We start from the raw sequence: 17,075 nt of genomic DNA, 5'->3' as shown, positions 1-17,075 counted from the left end.
TTCATGCTGCTTCAGAAGGAACAGGTATACAGTCTGGGGGTGCTTCTGGATCTGAACCTCTCCCTGGTGTCCCAGGTTGAGGTGGTGGCTTGGGGTGCTTTTTATCAGCTTTGGTTGATATGCCAGCTGCGTCCATTTCTTGAGATGGAAAAGCTGCCATACACTGTGTCAGACCATTGGTCCATCTAGATCAGTATTGTCTTCACAGACTGGCAGTGGGCAGTGGCTTATCCAAGGTTGCAGGCAGGAATCTCTCTCAGCCCTATCTTTTTAAAATTATTTTTATTTATTTATTGTTGCATTTCTATACCGCCTTTCGTTAAAAGACAACCCCAAGGCGGTTTACAAAAGTTAAAAACATACAATAAAAACATCAAGCTAAAAAATATAAAAACATAAAAAACAGGCATAAAAACAATACAAGTAAAAACACACAGAAGCAGCAGTAAAACGATTATGTAAAAGCCTGGGTAAAAAGCCAAGTTTTAACAAGCTTTCTAAAAGCCATGATGGAGTCCGAGGAGCGAATGGAGAAGCCAGGGAGGGAACTTGAAACCTTCTGCTCTTCCCAGAGTGGCTCCATCCCCTGAGAGGAATATCTTACAGTGCTTACACTTCTAGTCTCCCATTCATTACAATAAGGGCAGACCCTGCTTAGCTAAGAGGACAAGTCATGCTTGCTACAACAAGACCAGCTCTGAATGACCTCAAAGCAGTGGTACATAGCTGGTAACCTCTAGGCTGGATTACTGTAATGCGTTCTATGTGAGGCTGCCTTTGTACATAGCCCAGAGACTACAGTTGGTCCAGAATGAGGCAGCCAGGTTGGTCTCTGGATCATATAGGAGAGACCATATTATTCCTGTGTTGAAAGAACTACACTGGCTGCCAATACATTTCCGGTCAAAATACAATGTGCTGGTTATTACCTATAAAGCCCTAAACAGCTTAAGCCCTTAAGATCATCTGGAGAGGTTTGTTTCCGGTTGCCGCCAACCTGTCTGGTGGCTATTTGGGAACGGGCCTTCTCCATTGCTGCCCCTGGACTTTGAAATGTGCTCCCTGTTGAAATAAGAGCCTCCCCATCTCTGGCAACTTTTTTAAAAGGCAGTGAAGAAACATTTATTCACCCAGACTTTTAATTAGATTTATAGTTTCAATTTTTAATATTGGGTTTTTAATGCTAATGTTTTAAATGGTTTTAATTGTAAATTACCTAGAGATGCAAATTTGGGGCAGTATAAAAATATGTTAAATAAATAAAATATTTGTCATATGCATATTCATGCAACTGAGCATTGTGCAAAAACATCAGAAAGAGATCTGAAAAGAGGTTACTTAATAAACAATTAGTAACCAATGCTATCATCTACACATTTTACCAGAATGCCATGTCATGGATAATAAGTACTGTTTCTGCATTTGCTTTAATCATTGGGAATTGTCTCCAAGTGATGAACATCAACCCAGATAAATTCTGTATCGTAGCTTTACTGTTCAACCCTTAGATCATCTGATATATAGGAAGTTTGCTTGAGCATTAGCACTTCTATGAAGTTAAAACTTGTACTAATATTGGCCTTGGAGATGGACCCTTTAGATCCTATGGATTTCTTTTCCCACACCATCATTCTTTAGTAATTGGGACTAGCTCTACAGTAGATATATTGTGCATAACAGCAGAGCAAATTAAGCATGTGGTGTTCTGTTAGGAACAGCTATCTATGCTTATGTCAGTCTCTCTTTTTCTGTTTTCTTTGGGGATATGTTCCAAATGTTTTTGGTTCCATAATACTTCAAACCCTTTGCTATATCACTCTTTTATCAGACGGTCTCTTACTCACGTGGAACATATGCTTGAAAACATTCATTATGTGCACATGTGTTTCATGGGGCAAAAAGCAAATCAAATGTAATTTGGGTTGTGCACATTTCTCTGTTAAGATAAAATGCCAAAGTATAATGCAGTTTTGGAACACACTCTCCATTGGAATAAGAGGACGTCATCCCTGGAGGCTTTCAAGAGAGGCTTTTTGAAGTTGAGCCTTATCAATAAGAGAGCCTCCTTATTTTTTATTTCTCTATGTAAACCACTTTGGGAACTTTTCTTGAAAAGTGTTGTATAAATATGCATCTTTGTCATAGTAATAGTAGCCGTAAAGACCTACTTTTTTTCAGCTTGGCTTTTAAACAGTATTTATGTTGTTTTAATGAGTTGTATGTTAATATTTTAAATAATTTTATTGTGAACCACCCTGAGACATTTCTGGGTGGATGATATATAAATTAAATTGAATGAATGAATAAAGAAAGATATGGTTAATCATGGATGTTTCTTGTCTTGCTATGACCCTGGTGGTATGATCATTATTTTAATACTTGATAAATAGGTCCATAATTTCCAGGGGAATTAAGAAGGATGTGCTGCTGAATCTCTGCCTCCAGACTTGTCTTCCTTTCATATTCAACCTAAGCTAAGTCAATGCAATGCATTACACTGCAACACCATGCAATCCCCTGCAAACTGAGCAAAGATGCCCCTGGCTGCTGCAACTGGTGGCTGCATGCTCTACATGGAACAAGTTCAGACAAACACTGGGCTTCACATGATTTGTTGGGGCTGTGGCAAGAATGTGCCTGGCCCAATGTCACCAATAGATGTGCCTATGCACGCAAAACGTCCTTTAATAACATGTGAGGAACGGAACCCCTGAGAGTAACGGGGTATGCCTGTATACTGTTTTTCAACCAAAAAAACGTTCTCAAAGCAGTTTACATAGAAAAATGAATAATAAGGAGTGTTATAATAAGGATTGCATTGAAAAATCCATAAGGAGAAGGTGGTGACTAATGCGGAGTGTGCATACTAACAGCAGTATACACACTGCACTAGCCACAGCACCTCCTAAGCATGGGTGCATTTGCACAAGAGCACTGGCTTTTTTCATTACTTCCCCTGTGCTCCAAAAGCAGCAGCAACATGACACAGTGGACCACGCAGCCCTCAAGGATGTGCTTCCATGGGTTTAGCAACACTTCTAGAGCACAGGCAGTGTGGTGAAAATCAAAAGTGCCCATGCTTTGGAAGTGCTGAAGCTAGTGCTGCATGCTAGCCTCAGTTAGAAGCTTGCACACAGCATGAGGAGGCCAGCCCCTCACTCCAGTTCTACAAAATCCACTAATTGGCACCTGGAGGGAACTATTGCTTGCCCTAGGCAAGTGGCAATTCGCAAGCCTGCTGCCTTAAACTAAAGCCAGCTGCTTGAAATTAAACATTTATTTCATACACAAATACATCATCCTTCTCACAAGCTACCAGAACCTTAAGGCTGTTCAAATCAGTTGTTTTAAGGTACATTTCATTTGCGGTGGATTGGCTTGTAGTAGATTTAACAAACTCCCACCAAGAAAGACATCTTTTCTGTCATCACAAACTCTGAATTTTTCTGAACAAAGCTACCAGGTTTCCTAAAATAAGCTATACTGAGACAGTTCCCTCCATGCATAGGTGTTAGAAAAGCCTTGGGAAACCAACTGACATGTTTCTTCCTTTGCCCTGAGAGAGAGAGAGTAGATACACTGCTTTTCCAAGTTCAATTACTAGCATGTCTTAATTAAAACAAGCCTCCAGAGTGATCTACACAGAAGAAAACACAGGGTGGAGATTCCTTTTATTGAAACATAGAGTTAGGCAACCCTCTCTGAGGAAAGGACCATTCATGCCTAGCATTTTCCTTTTATTGATATTCTGAGGGGAGTGAAGAAGGAGGTAGGAGCGTATTCTAAACAGCAACTTCCTAAATGCATAGTTGCATGAGTCGAAGAGAACACTTCTTACAAGGATCATGCTAGAATCCACACAAAAATGTAACTGTTCAATAGCTTTTGTAACATATATGCTGCATGACTGTGGGTGAGCCTTACAGGGAACCCTGAAGTTTAGGAGTGCACTCAAGCATCACTTGTAATGCAAAAACATTGCACTTGCATTTCCTACCCACCCCCATCTATTTCCCCATTACTTCTTTTTCTCTTTTCTATGTGACTGGATCTGGGTGATAGTGATTCATAGCCATAGAGTTAATTCAGTGCTGGAAGACACTAAATGACCATTTCTCCTGGGGATTCGGAACTGTCAGATACTATCTGTAGAAATCGCTAGGTCATCAAGTGAGACCCATTATTGTGTTGTTTTGAAGAGGGACATTTAATGTTTTATTGTCTGTCTATTTATTTATCGCATTTATATACCACTTGATAGGTGTATCCCTAGGTCTGTAAACAATTTAAAACATAAAACAGAGTAAAAACAAATCAATTTCACACAATTAAAAAAACACAATTTCATAGGATAAAAACAAACAGTTAAAATTAATTTTCGTTAGAAGCCTCTGAGAACAGGTGAGTCTTGAAGGTCTTCCTGAAAACAAACACAGAAGGAGATGCTCTTATCTCAACAGGGAGCATATTCCAAAGCCCTGGGGCAGCCACAGAGAAGACCCAGTCCTGAGTTGCCACCAAATGAGTTGATGGCAAATGTCACCAGATATCCGCAGATGATCTTAATAGGTGGCTGGGTTCATGACAAAGAAGGTGCTCTCTTAAGTACCCTGGACCCAAGCTGTTAAGGGCTTTATAGGTAATAACCAGCACTTTATATTTTGCTTGGAAACTTAGCAGCAGCCAGTGCAATTCTTTCAGAATCAATGTTATATGGTCCCTTCAGATTGTCCCAGAGATCAATCTGGTTGTTTCATTCTGTACCAATTGTTGTTTCTGGATTATGTACAATGGCAGCCCCACATAGAATGCACCTGAGTAGTCAAGCCTGGAGGTTATCAGCATATGCACCACTGTTTCAATGTTATTTACCCAGAAAAGGGTGTAGCTGACATATCAGCAGAAACTGATAAAATATGTTACAGAAACATTACCTCTATAGAAATATGGCTAATTATTGCCCACTACATGCTAGTGGGATAAATGGAGAAAAAATTGCATATAATATACATAGGTCAAAACTCTAGGTTCCATGAAGAATTGTATCTATATGTAAATTGTGCAAAACAAGGGTTTTCCATATACACAATGGTTGGCATTCTGAGATTTGAAGTGCTGGTAGTGGTGCTACTGCTGCAGGCTACTAACAGATCCAGTGATCATGTGGAGGAGTGATTTTTGACAACTTCCCCTAGAAGTTCTCTTGCTACACAAAAATATGTTCCTGAGGGTCTTGCATCCCTCAAGGACATATTTTAGCATGGCACAGGAGGAAGCCATAAAAAACATGCCGCCACCTCCCCATACAAACACTTGTACTATGTTAGTCTGGAAGCCATCGGCAGCACTGCACTTTCTCCCTTAGCACCAGCACTCACTCAGGATGTCAGCCATGTGGTTCCAGATATTCTGCATTCTTTGTTTCTACTAATTTTACCATAGCCTGGATTCTCTTACTGTGGCTTTACTTGTTGCATGTGCCTAGGCTTCCTTGTTTCCTCAAGTCTGTAGGTCTAAAGGCATACAGCTGGCATCTTGGGGGAGGGGGGGGTTCAGGTGGACAAAATATCCTTGCTTCTTCCCGTCTTCCACTGATGGTAAATTCTTGAGATCAGTGAGGTAACCACCTGATCATTTCCCCAGCATCCTTCAGCCAAGAGCCTTAAAACCAGCTGGAGAATCATGCACATGACCCTGCTCTTTCCTCTCTCTTTTGATCTTGTCCCGTGGCCAGGAAGAAGAGTGAACGCTGCCAGGTGAAATGTCTATTTTTGTTTGGCTTAATTACACTTCAGCAGGCTCAAACAGTTGTTTTCATGATGTAAGGAGACTCTATGTTTCAGAACCTCCCACTCTATGCAAAAAGTAAAGGAGGGTTACTCGTGCCAAACATCAGCTCTGTGTTGAAGACTTAAAGTGCTTGCACCAGAATAGCCATGATGAGCGGGGTTGACTAATACTATGCAGTTGCATCACAGTGTCCCCAAGTGTCTGCCCAAGACTAGAATGCTAGAGGAGCTGCATCATATTTATCAGAAGCAAATACTATGTTATAAAAAGCACGAGGTTGCCTCTAAAAATGGCAGCCCCGTGTTCAAGCTCTCCTCCCTCTTCTGCATGATGAATGGGGAAGCACATCTTCCTCTGAATAGTGCAACTTACTGTGCCCTGACAATCAGTGCGCTCAGGCTGCTGTTGCCAATGAAGAGGAGCGGGGCAGGGAACTGCAGCAAGACAACAGCAAGACACAAGGTCAGTTGTACTAGATAATATGGATGGGGGGGGGTGGAGCTACACACAGTGCCATTACCAGGGTCTGCAATACGCATGTTGACTGCCACTGTGAGTTTCTATCCTTTGCTTGCTTAAAGTGGGGGGAATTGGTGCCAGGTGAAAGCAGACTGTGAACAACAAGAAAATACTCAAAGCCCTGCAGGACTGTGGCTGCGGCGTTGATGCACTGGGAGGGGAATAGAGACATGACTTTGAAAACAAAGAGTTGGCTTATTGAGGGATAAAAGGGGTATAGCGAATGAAAAAGGGATTGGTTAGGCACTTTACCAAGCTGCTGTGCTAGGAAGGAGATAGAGGCTTGAGGGTGAAAAGAGAGAAAGCAAATGTTTGTCATAGCTACCTGAATCCAGCTAGGGGAACCCTTCTCTCCAGATTGCTCAAGTATGAAGTGAGCTCATTGGGGTGCACCCAGGCAGTGTAGGGCACAGCGTCCAATGGCAGGGTGCACACAGGTGTACAGATGGCAAGTGTGGCAAATGCTGGAGGCAGAAGGCGCTGACAAAAGCCAAAGTGAGGTGGCGGTTGCAAGAGCAAAAGTGAGATCCCAGCAAAAGCGTGGTTCAAATTGCAAGGGTACCCCAGGCAGAGTGCGGGCTTGCAAGAGGCCTAGGGGGGGACAGCATGATTCCATGTTTGAGGGGAATGTTTATAGGCAAAAACATACCCTGAGGCTTTAACTGACAGCTAAAGGAGTCTGGTAATTGGTCCCCTTCAGGAATTTTTTGACTTCAGGAGTTCCTGCTCCTGATAAGGCATATTAGTTATTGATTAAGTTGTGTTGGGTGGTTCCCGGTGTACTTTTATAGACAGAGGAAGTTTTATTAAAGAGTGATCGCCAAAACCATCTGAATAGGTTTTTAGAAGGGGGCACATCAAGCATTCTGGCATATACTTGCTTAACTTTGATAACAGGAGGGAGGCAAGGGGAAAGAAAACTCACACTTATTTATTTGCACTTATATGATAGCTTATCATAGAGAGATTTTGGTGGCCGTGAAATGTTTCATAAATGTGTAGTTAACTGAACTCCAGAGAGCAGTTCTATGTTCTACAACCTAAACAACTTGGACAGGTTTCACCAAGCCTACAAAATGCCTAAGGACACTTAAAATAATGACACATTTTACAGATAGCCTGGAAAGGAGAGGAGAGCTGGTCTTGTGGTAGCAAGCATGACTTGTCCCCTTAGCTAAGCAGGGTCTGCCCTGGTTGCATATGAATGGGAGACTTGATGTGTGAGCACTGTAAGATATTCCCCTCAGCGGATGGAGCCGCTCTGGGAAGAGCATCTAGGCTCCAAGTTCCCTCCCTGGAATCTCTAAGATAGGACAAGATTTTTTTTATTAAACCAACAAACTACTAAAGCATACAGTACGTTGCCAAAGCACAATTATATACAAAGTGGTTGTTTGTACATCATATATCTACAAAGATTTACACACAAGGATTTGGAAACCAACAGGGTTATAAAGTATATGCAGGCAGTACTGTAACTTGGGGGTGGGGGCTTACAAGGCACATCAGGTAATCGGGGGGGTTACATCCAACGTCCATTTCCACATTTGTCCCATTGCTGTTTAAAAGACACACACTTGTCTTTTTGCACATAACCATACAAACTTTTCCAGAAGAGATTTACTGTCTCATCCACGTGAACCTCTTGGTCACGTCTTCCTTCCCTATTCCTATGTAGGAGCATTGCATAAATGACATACAGGTTTACTAACCTGATTAAGAGAAGGGGAACGTTCCAATTCCCTAGTTCCCTAGGGCATTAAGAGAAGGGGAACATTCCAATTCCCTAGTTCCCTAGGGCACCTGTTCCATCCCGTTTCCTTGAAGGTTTCTTTCTGGGACCTCAAAAAGAGGTTATATCGCTCAAACCCGAGGTTAAGTCTGTTTTTCCAAATCAGGCCACGCTAACAACTTGCTTACTCCCTGCCACACTCTTTTGGCTACCACACACTCTTTTAAGAGTGCCTGCAACCTTGGAGAAGCTGCTGCCAGTCTGTGTAGACAATACTCAGCTAGATAGACCAATGGTCTGACTCACTTTATGGCAGCTTCCTATGTTGCTATGTCCCTAAAGTCACATGTTGGAGTGGGTTATGAACAAGTAAATATGATATGATGGTAACCCTGGAGGGATGAGCAGCAGTGGGTACATTCCTGTTTGTTTGTTTGTTTGTTTGTGTATCACATTTTTATACCGCCCAAAATGCAAGTTCTCTGGGTGGATGAAAAAGAATGTGCTGCATGCATCTTCATTCTCACCCTTCCTTTTCCTCATGGTGAACCACTATCTTTATGTGAGAGTCCTGTGTTACTAGTTATTAGAACCAGAGCAGAGAACAAAAGTTTTCCTTGTCTGATTATGCAATCTTTTCTGATTTCTATTTTTTCCTGTCTTATCTCCCCTTAAGACACAGGGGGGAATGTCACATGGAAGAACATACACAGCTGTATTTGTGTGTAAGAACCCAGTTGCATCACAGAGCCTAGAAGTGTAAAACTGGATGGCAACAGAAACCCCTGCCATCCCTTCCACTGAGTGTGTGGCAGTTGGGTAAAACCAGCGGGGACCAGTGTTCCCTCTAACAGGGATTCCCAGATATTGTTCACTACAATTCCCAGCATGCCCAGCTGCAATGGCCTTTGGGGATTCTGGGAGTTGTAGTCAACAACATCTGGAAAATCCTGTTAGAGGGACCACTGGTGGGGATTATCCCACACATTCAACATCTGTACAACTGTAAGTGTTAAAAGGACTTAAATTTGTTCCAGAATGCATTCCTTCCCATTTGGCTCCCAAGAGCCTTGCTGAACTCCAGGCAGACTGAAAACAGAAATCTGTTTCATTCCTATTGCCTTTGTGTTGCATGAAGTTGTTCTAAATCTCTGACCTTTTGTGTTTTACCAGTCACACATTTTCCACAACCCTAAATACAGTAGAAGAACTACACTGCATGGGTGTATCTAGATGTGGGGTACGTGCCCTGGGCACCACTTGTGGGGGGCGCCAGTGCCATGCTGCTTCCCACCCCCTCCCCAGTTCAGGATTTTTTTAAAAAAAACCTGTAGCGCCTTCGGGGGGGCTTCCTAAAGGTCTCAGGGAGGGGTGTCTGCAAAGGTTCCCCCTCCCCCCACCGGCCTCTTAAATCACTGCCACAGCCCATCCCGGGATGATTTTCAGCCCCTTCCAGCCTGCAAAAATTGGTGCGGTGGCCATTTTGGAGGCTGCGACACATGCTCAAATGACCTCTGCGAGGCACGGCAAGGTTTAAGGCTTCTCAGGGACCGTCTGAGCATGTGTAGTAGCCGTTTTGTTTTCGGCGGCCAGTTCTTAAAAGTTGTTTTATTTTTTAAAAAATGGCCACCGCACATGCTCAGTAATCTTATAAGCAGGCCAGCATCCCCATTTGTTATTCCTATGTTGCAGATAGGAAATTTGCTGGAAGACAGTCTGACTTTGTGGCAGAGTGCTGGACAGTGGAATATGGAGCAACTGAAATAAGTTGAGAGGACAGAGATGTGGCTACTGTTCATGGATGGGATCTGTGGCATTCAGAAGGAAACCCTGTCCATGACAACTGCTAGGCTAAACATCTAAGCTTCGACACCTTTTGGAAACAGACAATAAAGACCTACCTCTTTGAACTGGCCTGTGGGAGCCAGTGTGAAACTGTAAAAGATAAAGAATGTTAGTGGTATTACAAGGAGATTAATTTCATTATCTTTTGCCTTTTATTATCTGCCCCACACTTTTGCTATGTGTGAGTTACACATCTAAACCCAAATCAAAATACATACAAATGATTTAGAAGGCACCCTGCATTTCAGAATAACTTTCTGGGATTTTTAAAACTTAAGATATTTTGATAACAACTTAGTATGTTTAATGTAGTATATGTTCATCCTAATTCATTTTGTTAGCAGAAATGTTTTGCACTAGTCTTGGCAAGGATAGTAGGAACAGGTGGCAGTCAATCATTTCAATAAAAGGAGGTGTGAACACAACATTTCTACACAAAATTTAAAAAGCAAACACAGATAGTCCGCATTTAAAGGGCATTGTAGCTGGGGGTGATGGGAGTTGTAGGGATGCAATACTGGGAAACTCTGCAGTAAAGGATGGGAGGGGAAAAGGAGGACGATCTGGACAGACATACACTTACGATGGACATCACAGAACTTCATTACATGGTGGCAATTTAAGAGGCTGGCGGAGGGAGGGGAAAACTTTGCAGACTGCCCCACCCCTGCGGCCTTTAGGAAGCTCCTTGAAGGGGCTACAGGTAAAACAATTTTTTATTGCCCTAGGCACTATTTTCACTAGAAACGCCTCTTTGACACTTTCAATATTAAGCTACGTTGATGATTATATATTCAGTATTAAAATGGCTGCTTTCAGCTTTCCACACCATGCTAACAAAATTCAGAAGTGACCATTCCAGACAAACAGGAATTCTTAATTCCACTTGGAACAGGTCATTAGTCAGACATCTTGCTGTCACATTTATCAGGAGTTTGACACTTAAGTTCTCCGTTCCTAAAACACTGTCCTAAAGTCTGTTGCTTATGTAGCCACTGCCCATGAGCACTTACTGTATTTCCAAAGGAATCATACCTTCAGTGCTAGCCAAGTGAATAGGAGCAGTCATGAAAACAGAATTCATGATCTTTAGCTCAAGAGGACAGCATATTGCCTAGTGAACTAAAAGAGTAACACTCTACTAATTCAGCTTGTACCCCACATAGATGTTTGAATAAACCCACTTCAGACGCATGAGTGTATGCATGCACAACATGTTAAACTGCCGAGGGCAGTAGTGTATATGCAGATTCATGTGCACTGTACTCATGCACATCTGTTCTTCAAAGCTACGATCTCCTGATTGCAGGCAAGTACAACATGCCACAAATACTTTGCATACTGTAATGGGAATCAGCTGGTATGTCTAGGCTCAAAAGGTATTTCCAGTATTCCAGAAATGTTCCTATCAAAGCTCTGTTGACACAACACTATGTTGCATTATAGGAATGGCCAAAAAAGATGCAAAGCTGCCACCAAAAAGTGCCACCAGCAAGATAAAATCTAGAACAAGGTATTGTTTCATCTTTATGGTTTGCACATTTTGATTGTGGGCTGAAGGCCAAATGGAGTTTGGTTGCACCTATCAGGAAGGAAGTTGCTTGGATGATGAGCTAGAGGAGCTGGCTGGTCAGTGGCATTTGAAGAATGAATCAGACTGCCAGCCAAACACTCTGGTTTGCTTTATGGTAGGTATCATATGTTTTTCAACCTGGGTAGCTCTTGCCTACTACTTTGTACACTCCAAGTTCCAGTTTAGACATCTGTTAAGAACATAAGAAGAGCCCTGCTGGATCAGGCCAAGGCCTGCCTAGTCCAGCATCATGTTTTCCACCTTGGCCAACCAGATGCCTCTGAGAAGCCTACAAGCAGGAGATGAAATACTGCCTTTTTCCTCTACAGTTGCTCCCATCCAGTTGGTATTTGGAAGCATACTGTCTCTGAACCTGGAGATAGCATATTGCCATCAAGACTGGATAGTATTGATGTCCTCCATGAAACTGTCTAATAAGCTTTAAAAGCTGCCATAGCTAGTTGCCATCACATCATCTTGGGGCAGTGAGTTCATATATGCTGTCTGTCTGCTTTTGAGTCCCCACTTCTTTTGTATCATTCTAAGCTTTGACAAGATTGCTGGATATAGCAGTCCCTACTCTGTAAATTACAGCAGAAGCATAAATACATTGTGCTGATTTCCTACACACAACCCAGGGGTGGTTCATACATGCGTCATGTTTATATTGTTGAATGATTGTAGCATCAAGTTTTAGTTTGCATCAATGTATGAGCCATGACAGAACAAACACCTCAGCCTGAACTTTCATATTACCTTAAATCACCTCCAGCAGGGCTTTTTGATGGAGTCAGTTCATATATTCAGTCATAAATCATTAAATAATTAACCAATGAGAAATTAACAAATATGCCTACATGTGAACCAGTAGCCCAAAAATCAGGTCTTATGTGAAATGACACAACAAATTCAGCCTTGTACACATGTACAGCAACAATGTTTTCTAGCTGCACAATATAGTTTAAGCAGGTCAGACTGGTTTGGTATGGTACTGGTTTTGTACTGGTTGGTACAAAAAACAAAAATAAAACTTGACACATGATTTGTTTCCAGGTCACTTGCATACAATTCATATACAACAGAAAATTCTCCCATAACTTAGCTTACTATAATCATTTGTAAAAATACCATTTTTTCTATACATTTCAGAAGGTTTTTACTTTTACTTTCTACACCTGAACTGGAGAAAGTAGGTCAATTTGTTTTCTTTTAAACATTGCTAACAACAAATAAGAAAAAATAATAACAAATAAGAAAAAGAACAAATAAGAAAAAGAAAAGTACAGAGCATTCTTACAGTAAATTAAATAAATATGTCTGTTGAACTGTACACAATGCCAATAAATTACAAATTATACTGGCACAGTTGTGCTACTATGATTTAGATGAAGAATCTTTTCAACATTCCACCATTATAAGCCCTCAACATTCTATTGTTTATGAAGTCAAAGGTATCCACTCAATCCCTCTGAAATCATGCACACATCAGCTAGGAAGACAAGAGACACCATGGCAAATCCATTGCAAAATGGTTGAGATACAGCAGTTTTAAATTTTTAACTCCTAAAAAGAGGTTTCAAAGTTTGGGTGACCTTTTTTCACCACAGATAATGTATTTTTTTAAATGCATTTGATGTCATTTTAGCAGTCCATACAGGACAAAGACAACTTTCCTCAGTGGATTACTTATTGTGAACCTTTCCCAGCCAGCCTCCTATGCTTTACCCTGCCTTACTCACAGTTGAGGAGAATAGTGACTGCACATCTTGCTCCATAACTCTGCTTCTGCAAGGGCTAGAGCTTAGCCTTTAAAAAAACAAAACAAAACTGAGAATCCGGGCAAGCTAATCGGCTATGGCAGCTTCCTATGTTCCTATGATTAAATGTTTCATTCATCATCTTAACTTCTGCACCATATAAGCTGTAAAGTCTTTGTACAGTCTAGTATATGATAATAGCTTTAGAAATGAGGCTCCGTGCACCCACACTTTGCCTTGGTCTTTCAGTTTATTTATTTGTTTTATCAAATTTGTATACCGCCCCAAACTTTCATCTCTAAACATTTGGGGCAAATTGGACATTGGGCTGGGGAGGGATGAATCCAGGCAGAAATATAACAGTTATCGTTTCCCCAATCACTTCCTAGAGATGCCCCTGGTGAATTTCTGGCTGATGCACCTCTGATCAAGGCAAAGTGTAGGTGTATGAAGCCTCATTTCTAAAGCCATTGTAATATACCAGACTGTACTAAGTCTTTAAGCTTATACTACGCTGAAATTAAGATGAGCACCTTAACTTGCAATTCCCATTCTTTTTAGAGCATGAGTGAAAATGTAAAGCATCTTAACTCTCATCTTAACTCGAAGGTTTTTGGATTACAGAATAAAAACTGATTGTTCAGGATTATGCTTTTTTCATAAAGCAGTTCAATTTCAGTATGGTTAGAAAATTTCTAACTGATGAAATTTTAAGTTCTGTTGATTTAAATAGAATTGAAAATATGCATAAATATCTCCTGTTGGAACCAATGGGTCTTTAAAGTGCTTAACATTGTTTGGACCACATCTTAAATAATCAACAGGAACAAGTTTCAAATAGCCGCGCCAGAAGTTCTGATAGGTTTAGAGGTCTCTGCACAATGTCATTTCCATTTTCCTCATTTGTCATTTTTAACTATTCCAGCCGTTCCTTCAGCTCTCAACACATTCTTTCATCTCTAGGCTTCCAACCCATTAATAAATCTTCCTGATACTTTATAAAATGTACAGGTTGTTTAAGGACATGGAAATGCAAGGCATTATTTCTCGGTGACTTCACAAGCACTGTTCTTGTCAAGATCGTATGACATCAAGCTGAATAGCAATCCATTTGAAAAGTTCAAGTAGAGCAAGGTTCAGGGGGAATCATTTCCTCCCACTGATTTTCTGGCTTCATTTGAAACAGCAAACAAAAAATGTATATAATCAGCTCTGGACTCCATCTGGCTGAAGCACACATTACTATCCTAATGGTGCTTCATAATGAATTAAAAACAGGATTTTTTCATGGTACTAATTCTATCATGCTAGCATGGAAATTTTAAAGGAACTCTATAAAAGAACATAATGATGATCAAGCCTGACTAACTAACAATAATCACCTAAGCTAAATGGGAAAGACGGTGTCCACAATTCAAGCTTTTAATATGTTGAATATTCATTTCTCTTCAAATTAGAATTCATAGAACTGTTCATACAAATGCATTAATAAGAGAGAAACAAAGTTTTACCTAAGCTGTCATCTTTTAAAGGAGCTAAGTTGATTGTTTTTAACATTTCGTATTTCTTAAATACTCAAATACCAAATGTGCTCCTTTGCAAACAATGCCTCAGTAGCTACTGAACACTCTCCTAAATTATTATCAGTGGGATAGGGTAGTTTTTCATCTTGAATGTCACTTTTCTCCATACAGCTATGTCTAGCTACAAGCTTTGTTGAAGTGCTGGTTTGAGAAGGGGATAGGAAACCAAGGCCCAGCTACTAATTTAACTTCTAGTCATCCTATGGACTGGTTCAGACTGGTTCCAGACTGGTTCCAGATCGGCAAAGGAGTAAGACAAGGCTGTATACTTTCTCCTTCTTTATTCAATTTATATGCTGAACATATACTGGGAGAAGATGGATTGGAAGAAGATGAGTGTGGTTTTAAAGTTGGAGAAAGAAACATCAATAACTTGCACTACGTTGATGATACCACTCTGATAGCTGAGGATGCGGATGATCTGCAAGCTCCAGTATGAAAGTCAAGGAGCACAGTGAAAAAATGGGACTACGACTAAATGTAAAGAAAACTAAACTAATGACAATGGGTACAGCAACCAGCCCCAGAATTGATAACGAAGACACTGAAATGGTGGATAGATTCTGCCTTTTAGGATCGACCATCAAAAGCAAAGGATACAGCAGCCAAGAAATACTCTGCAGACTAGCACTTGGTAGGGTTGCAATGAAGGCCTTGGAAAGGATATTTTGATGCTGTGACATTTCTATACCTATAAATATTAGAATTGTTCAGACCATGGTTTTTCCCATGACACTCTATGGATGCGAAAGCTGGACTTTAAAGAAGCAAGATAGAAAAAGTATTGATGCTTTTGAACTTTGGTGCTGGAAAAGACTTTTGAGGATACCATGGACAGCCAGGAAAACAAGCAAATGGATCACAGAACAAATCAATCCAGAACTTTCACTCGAGGCACAAATGATCAGACTCAAATTATCATACTTTGAACACATTATGCAAAAACCCAGCTCCCTTGAGAAGTCCATAATGCTGGGAAAAGTTGAAGAAAAGAGAAGAGGATGACCAGGAGCAAGGTGGATGGACTCGATTAAGACAACAATGAATGCACCACTGATAAACCTTAAAGGCCAAGTTAAAGATAGATCATACTGGAGAGAATCTTTCTATATGGTCACTAAGAGTCAACACCGACTTGACAGCAATCAATCAATCAATCAATCATCATATGGCTGAGCCCTCTTTTACCTCGGTTCTGGCAAATGGGAAGGGAGTACATTTTATTTACTTAAGGTGAATTTGTACCTTGCTTTTCTACTTCCATAATAGAATTCCCCATACAGCTAAGAACAACATAATAATCAAAACAACTTTTACTTTATGAAATTTATGGTCATGGACCAAAACATACAGCATAAAACCTAATGAATAATAAAACATACAATTTATAAGTGCATAGATCTTCTGCAACTAATAATAATATAACAAAATTTAGCTGTAACATAAGATACTACTTTATCCAAATCCGACAAAAGAAATTTTACTAGAGCCTCATCAGATTACACCCCCCTCCCGCTGTGTATCAACAGGGAAATCAATCGTTGTCTAACCTCATGATAGAGCTTACAGTGGAGCAAAATATGATCTCTAGTTTCTATATAACCAAAGGGGCTTTTTCTATCTTGAACAGGGAGGAGCTGATATCTCCCTACTAAAAGAGCTGAAGGAATCACATTAAAGCATGCTCTCAAAAAGGCCCACGTGTATTTATTAACAGATATAGAATAAAAATAACCAGCCTTCTCTTCTCCAAAAAAACCCAACATGTAATTTATAATGAAAGCAATGAAAATGCGTCCAACAGAGGGCAATCCATTGTTTCCATTCCCAAGTTGAAATCACTAAATCCAAGCAGCAGCAACAATTTAAAAAGTGAGTTATCGATGACATACAGTGGAATTCTGTGCATTTTATCAATAGGACTTCAGCCCTATTCACACATTATATGCAACACTCGTACAATAAGTGTACATTGTACAAAGGTAACAGGTCTGTACAGAGGTACAGTTATCCCCACATTACACTGAACACAGGTACAACAGTACACATACTATCTGTACTGTGCATTTGAGGGCCCTGTGTCCAGGTTTACTTTTAAAATGAATGCAGGTACAGTCATTCATACAAAAAGATGTATGAGTGTACAGACATCTATACACTTGTGGGCTTTTGTCTCTAGTAAGTGGGTTTGGGAATGCTGCCTGGCTATATGGTCATCTGTATTTGCCCACTCAATCTCATTATGGCTTGGATTTACTTATCATTTGATCTTGGGG

The 17,075-nt window shown here is 40.6% G+C and overlaps 1 long non-coding RNA gene across 1 annotated transcript; it reads left to right on the top strand.

Annotated features, from left to right (window-relative positions):
- Positions 1-6,219: 6,219 nt before the first annotated feature.
- Positions 6,220-16,045, top strand: LOC128324703 (uncharacterized). The gene is made up of 3 exons (XR_008307046.1): positions 6,220-6,252; positions 11,333-11,399; positions 14,911-16,045. It is a non-coding gene; the product is annotated as an uncharacterized LOC128324703 (long non-coding RNA).
- Positions 16,046-17,075: the final 1,030 nt, after the last annotated feature.

The sequence above is a fragment of the Hemicordylus capensis genome, chromosome 4 (assembly GCF_027244095.1).
Source record: "Hemicordylus capensis ecotype Gifberg chromosome 4, rHemCap1.1.pri, whole genome shotgun sequence".
In the NCBI taxonomy this organism is placed as follows: domain Eukaryota; kingdom Metazoa; phylum Chordata; class Lepidosauria; order Squamata; family Cordylidae; genus Hemicordylus; species Hemicordylus capensis.
Note: the sequence above shows the minus strand (reverse complement) of the source record. Positions and strands in the feature narration are given on the sequence as shown.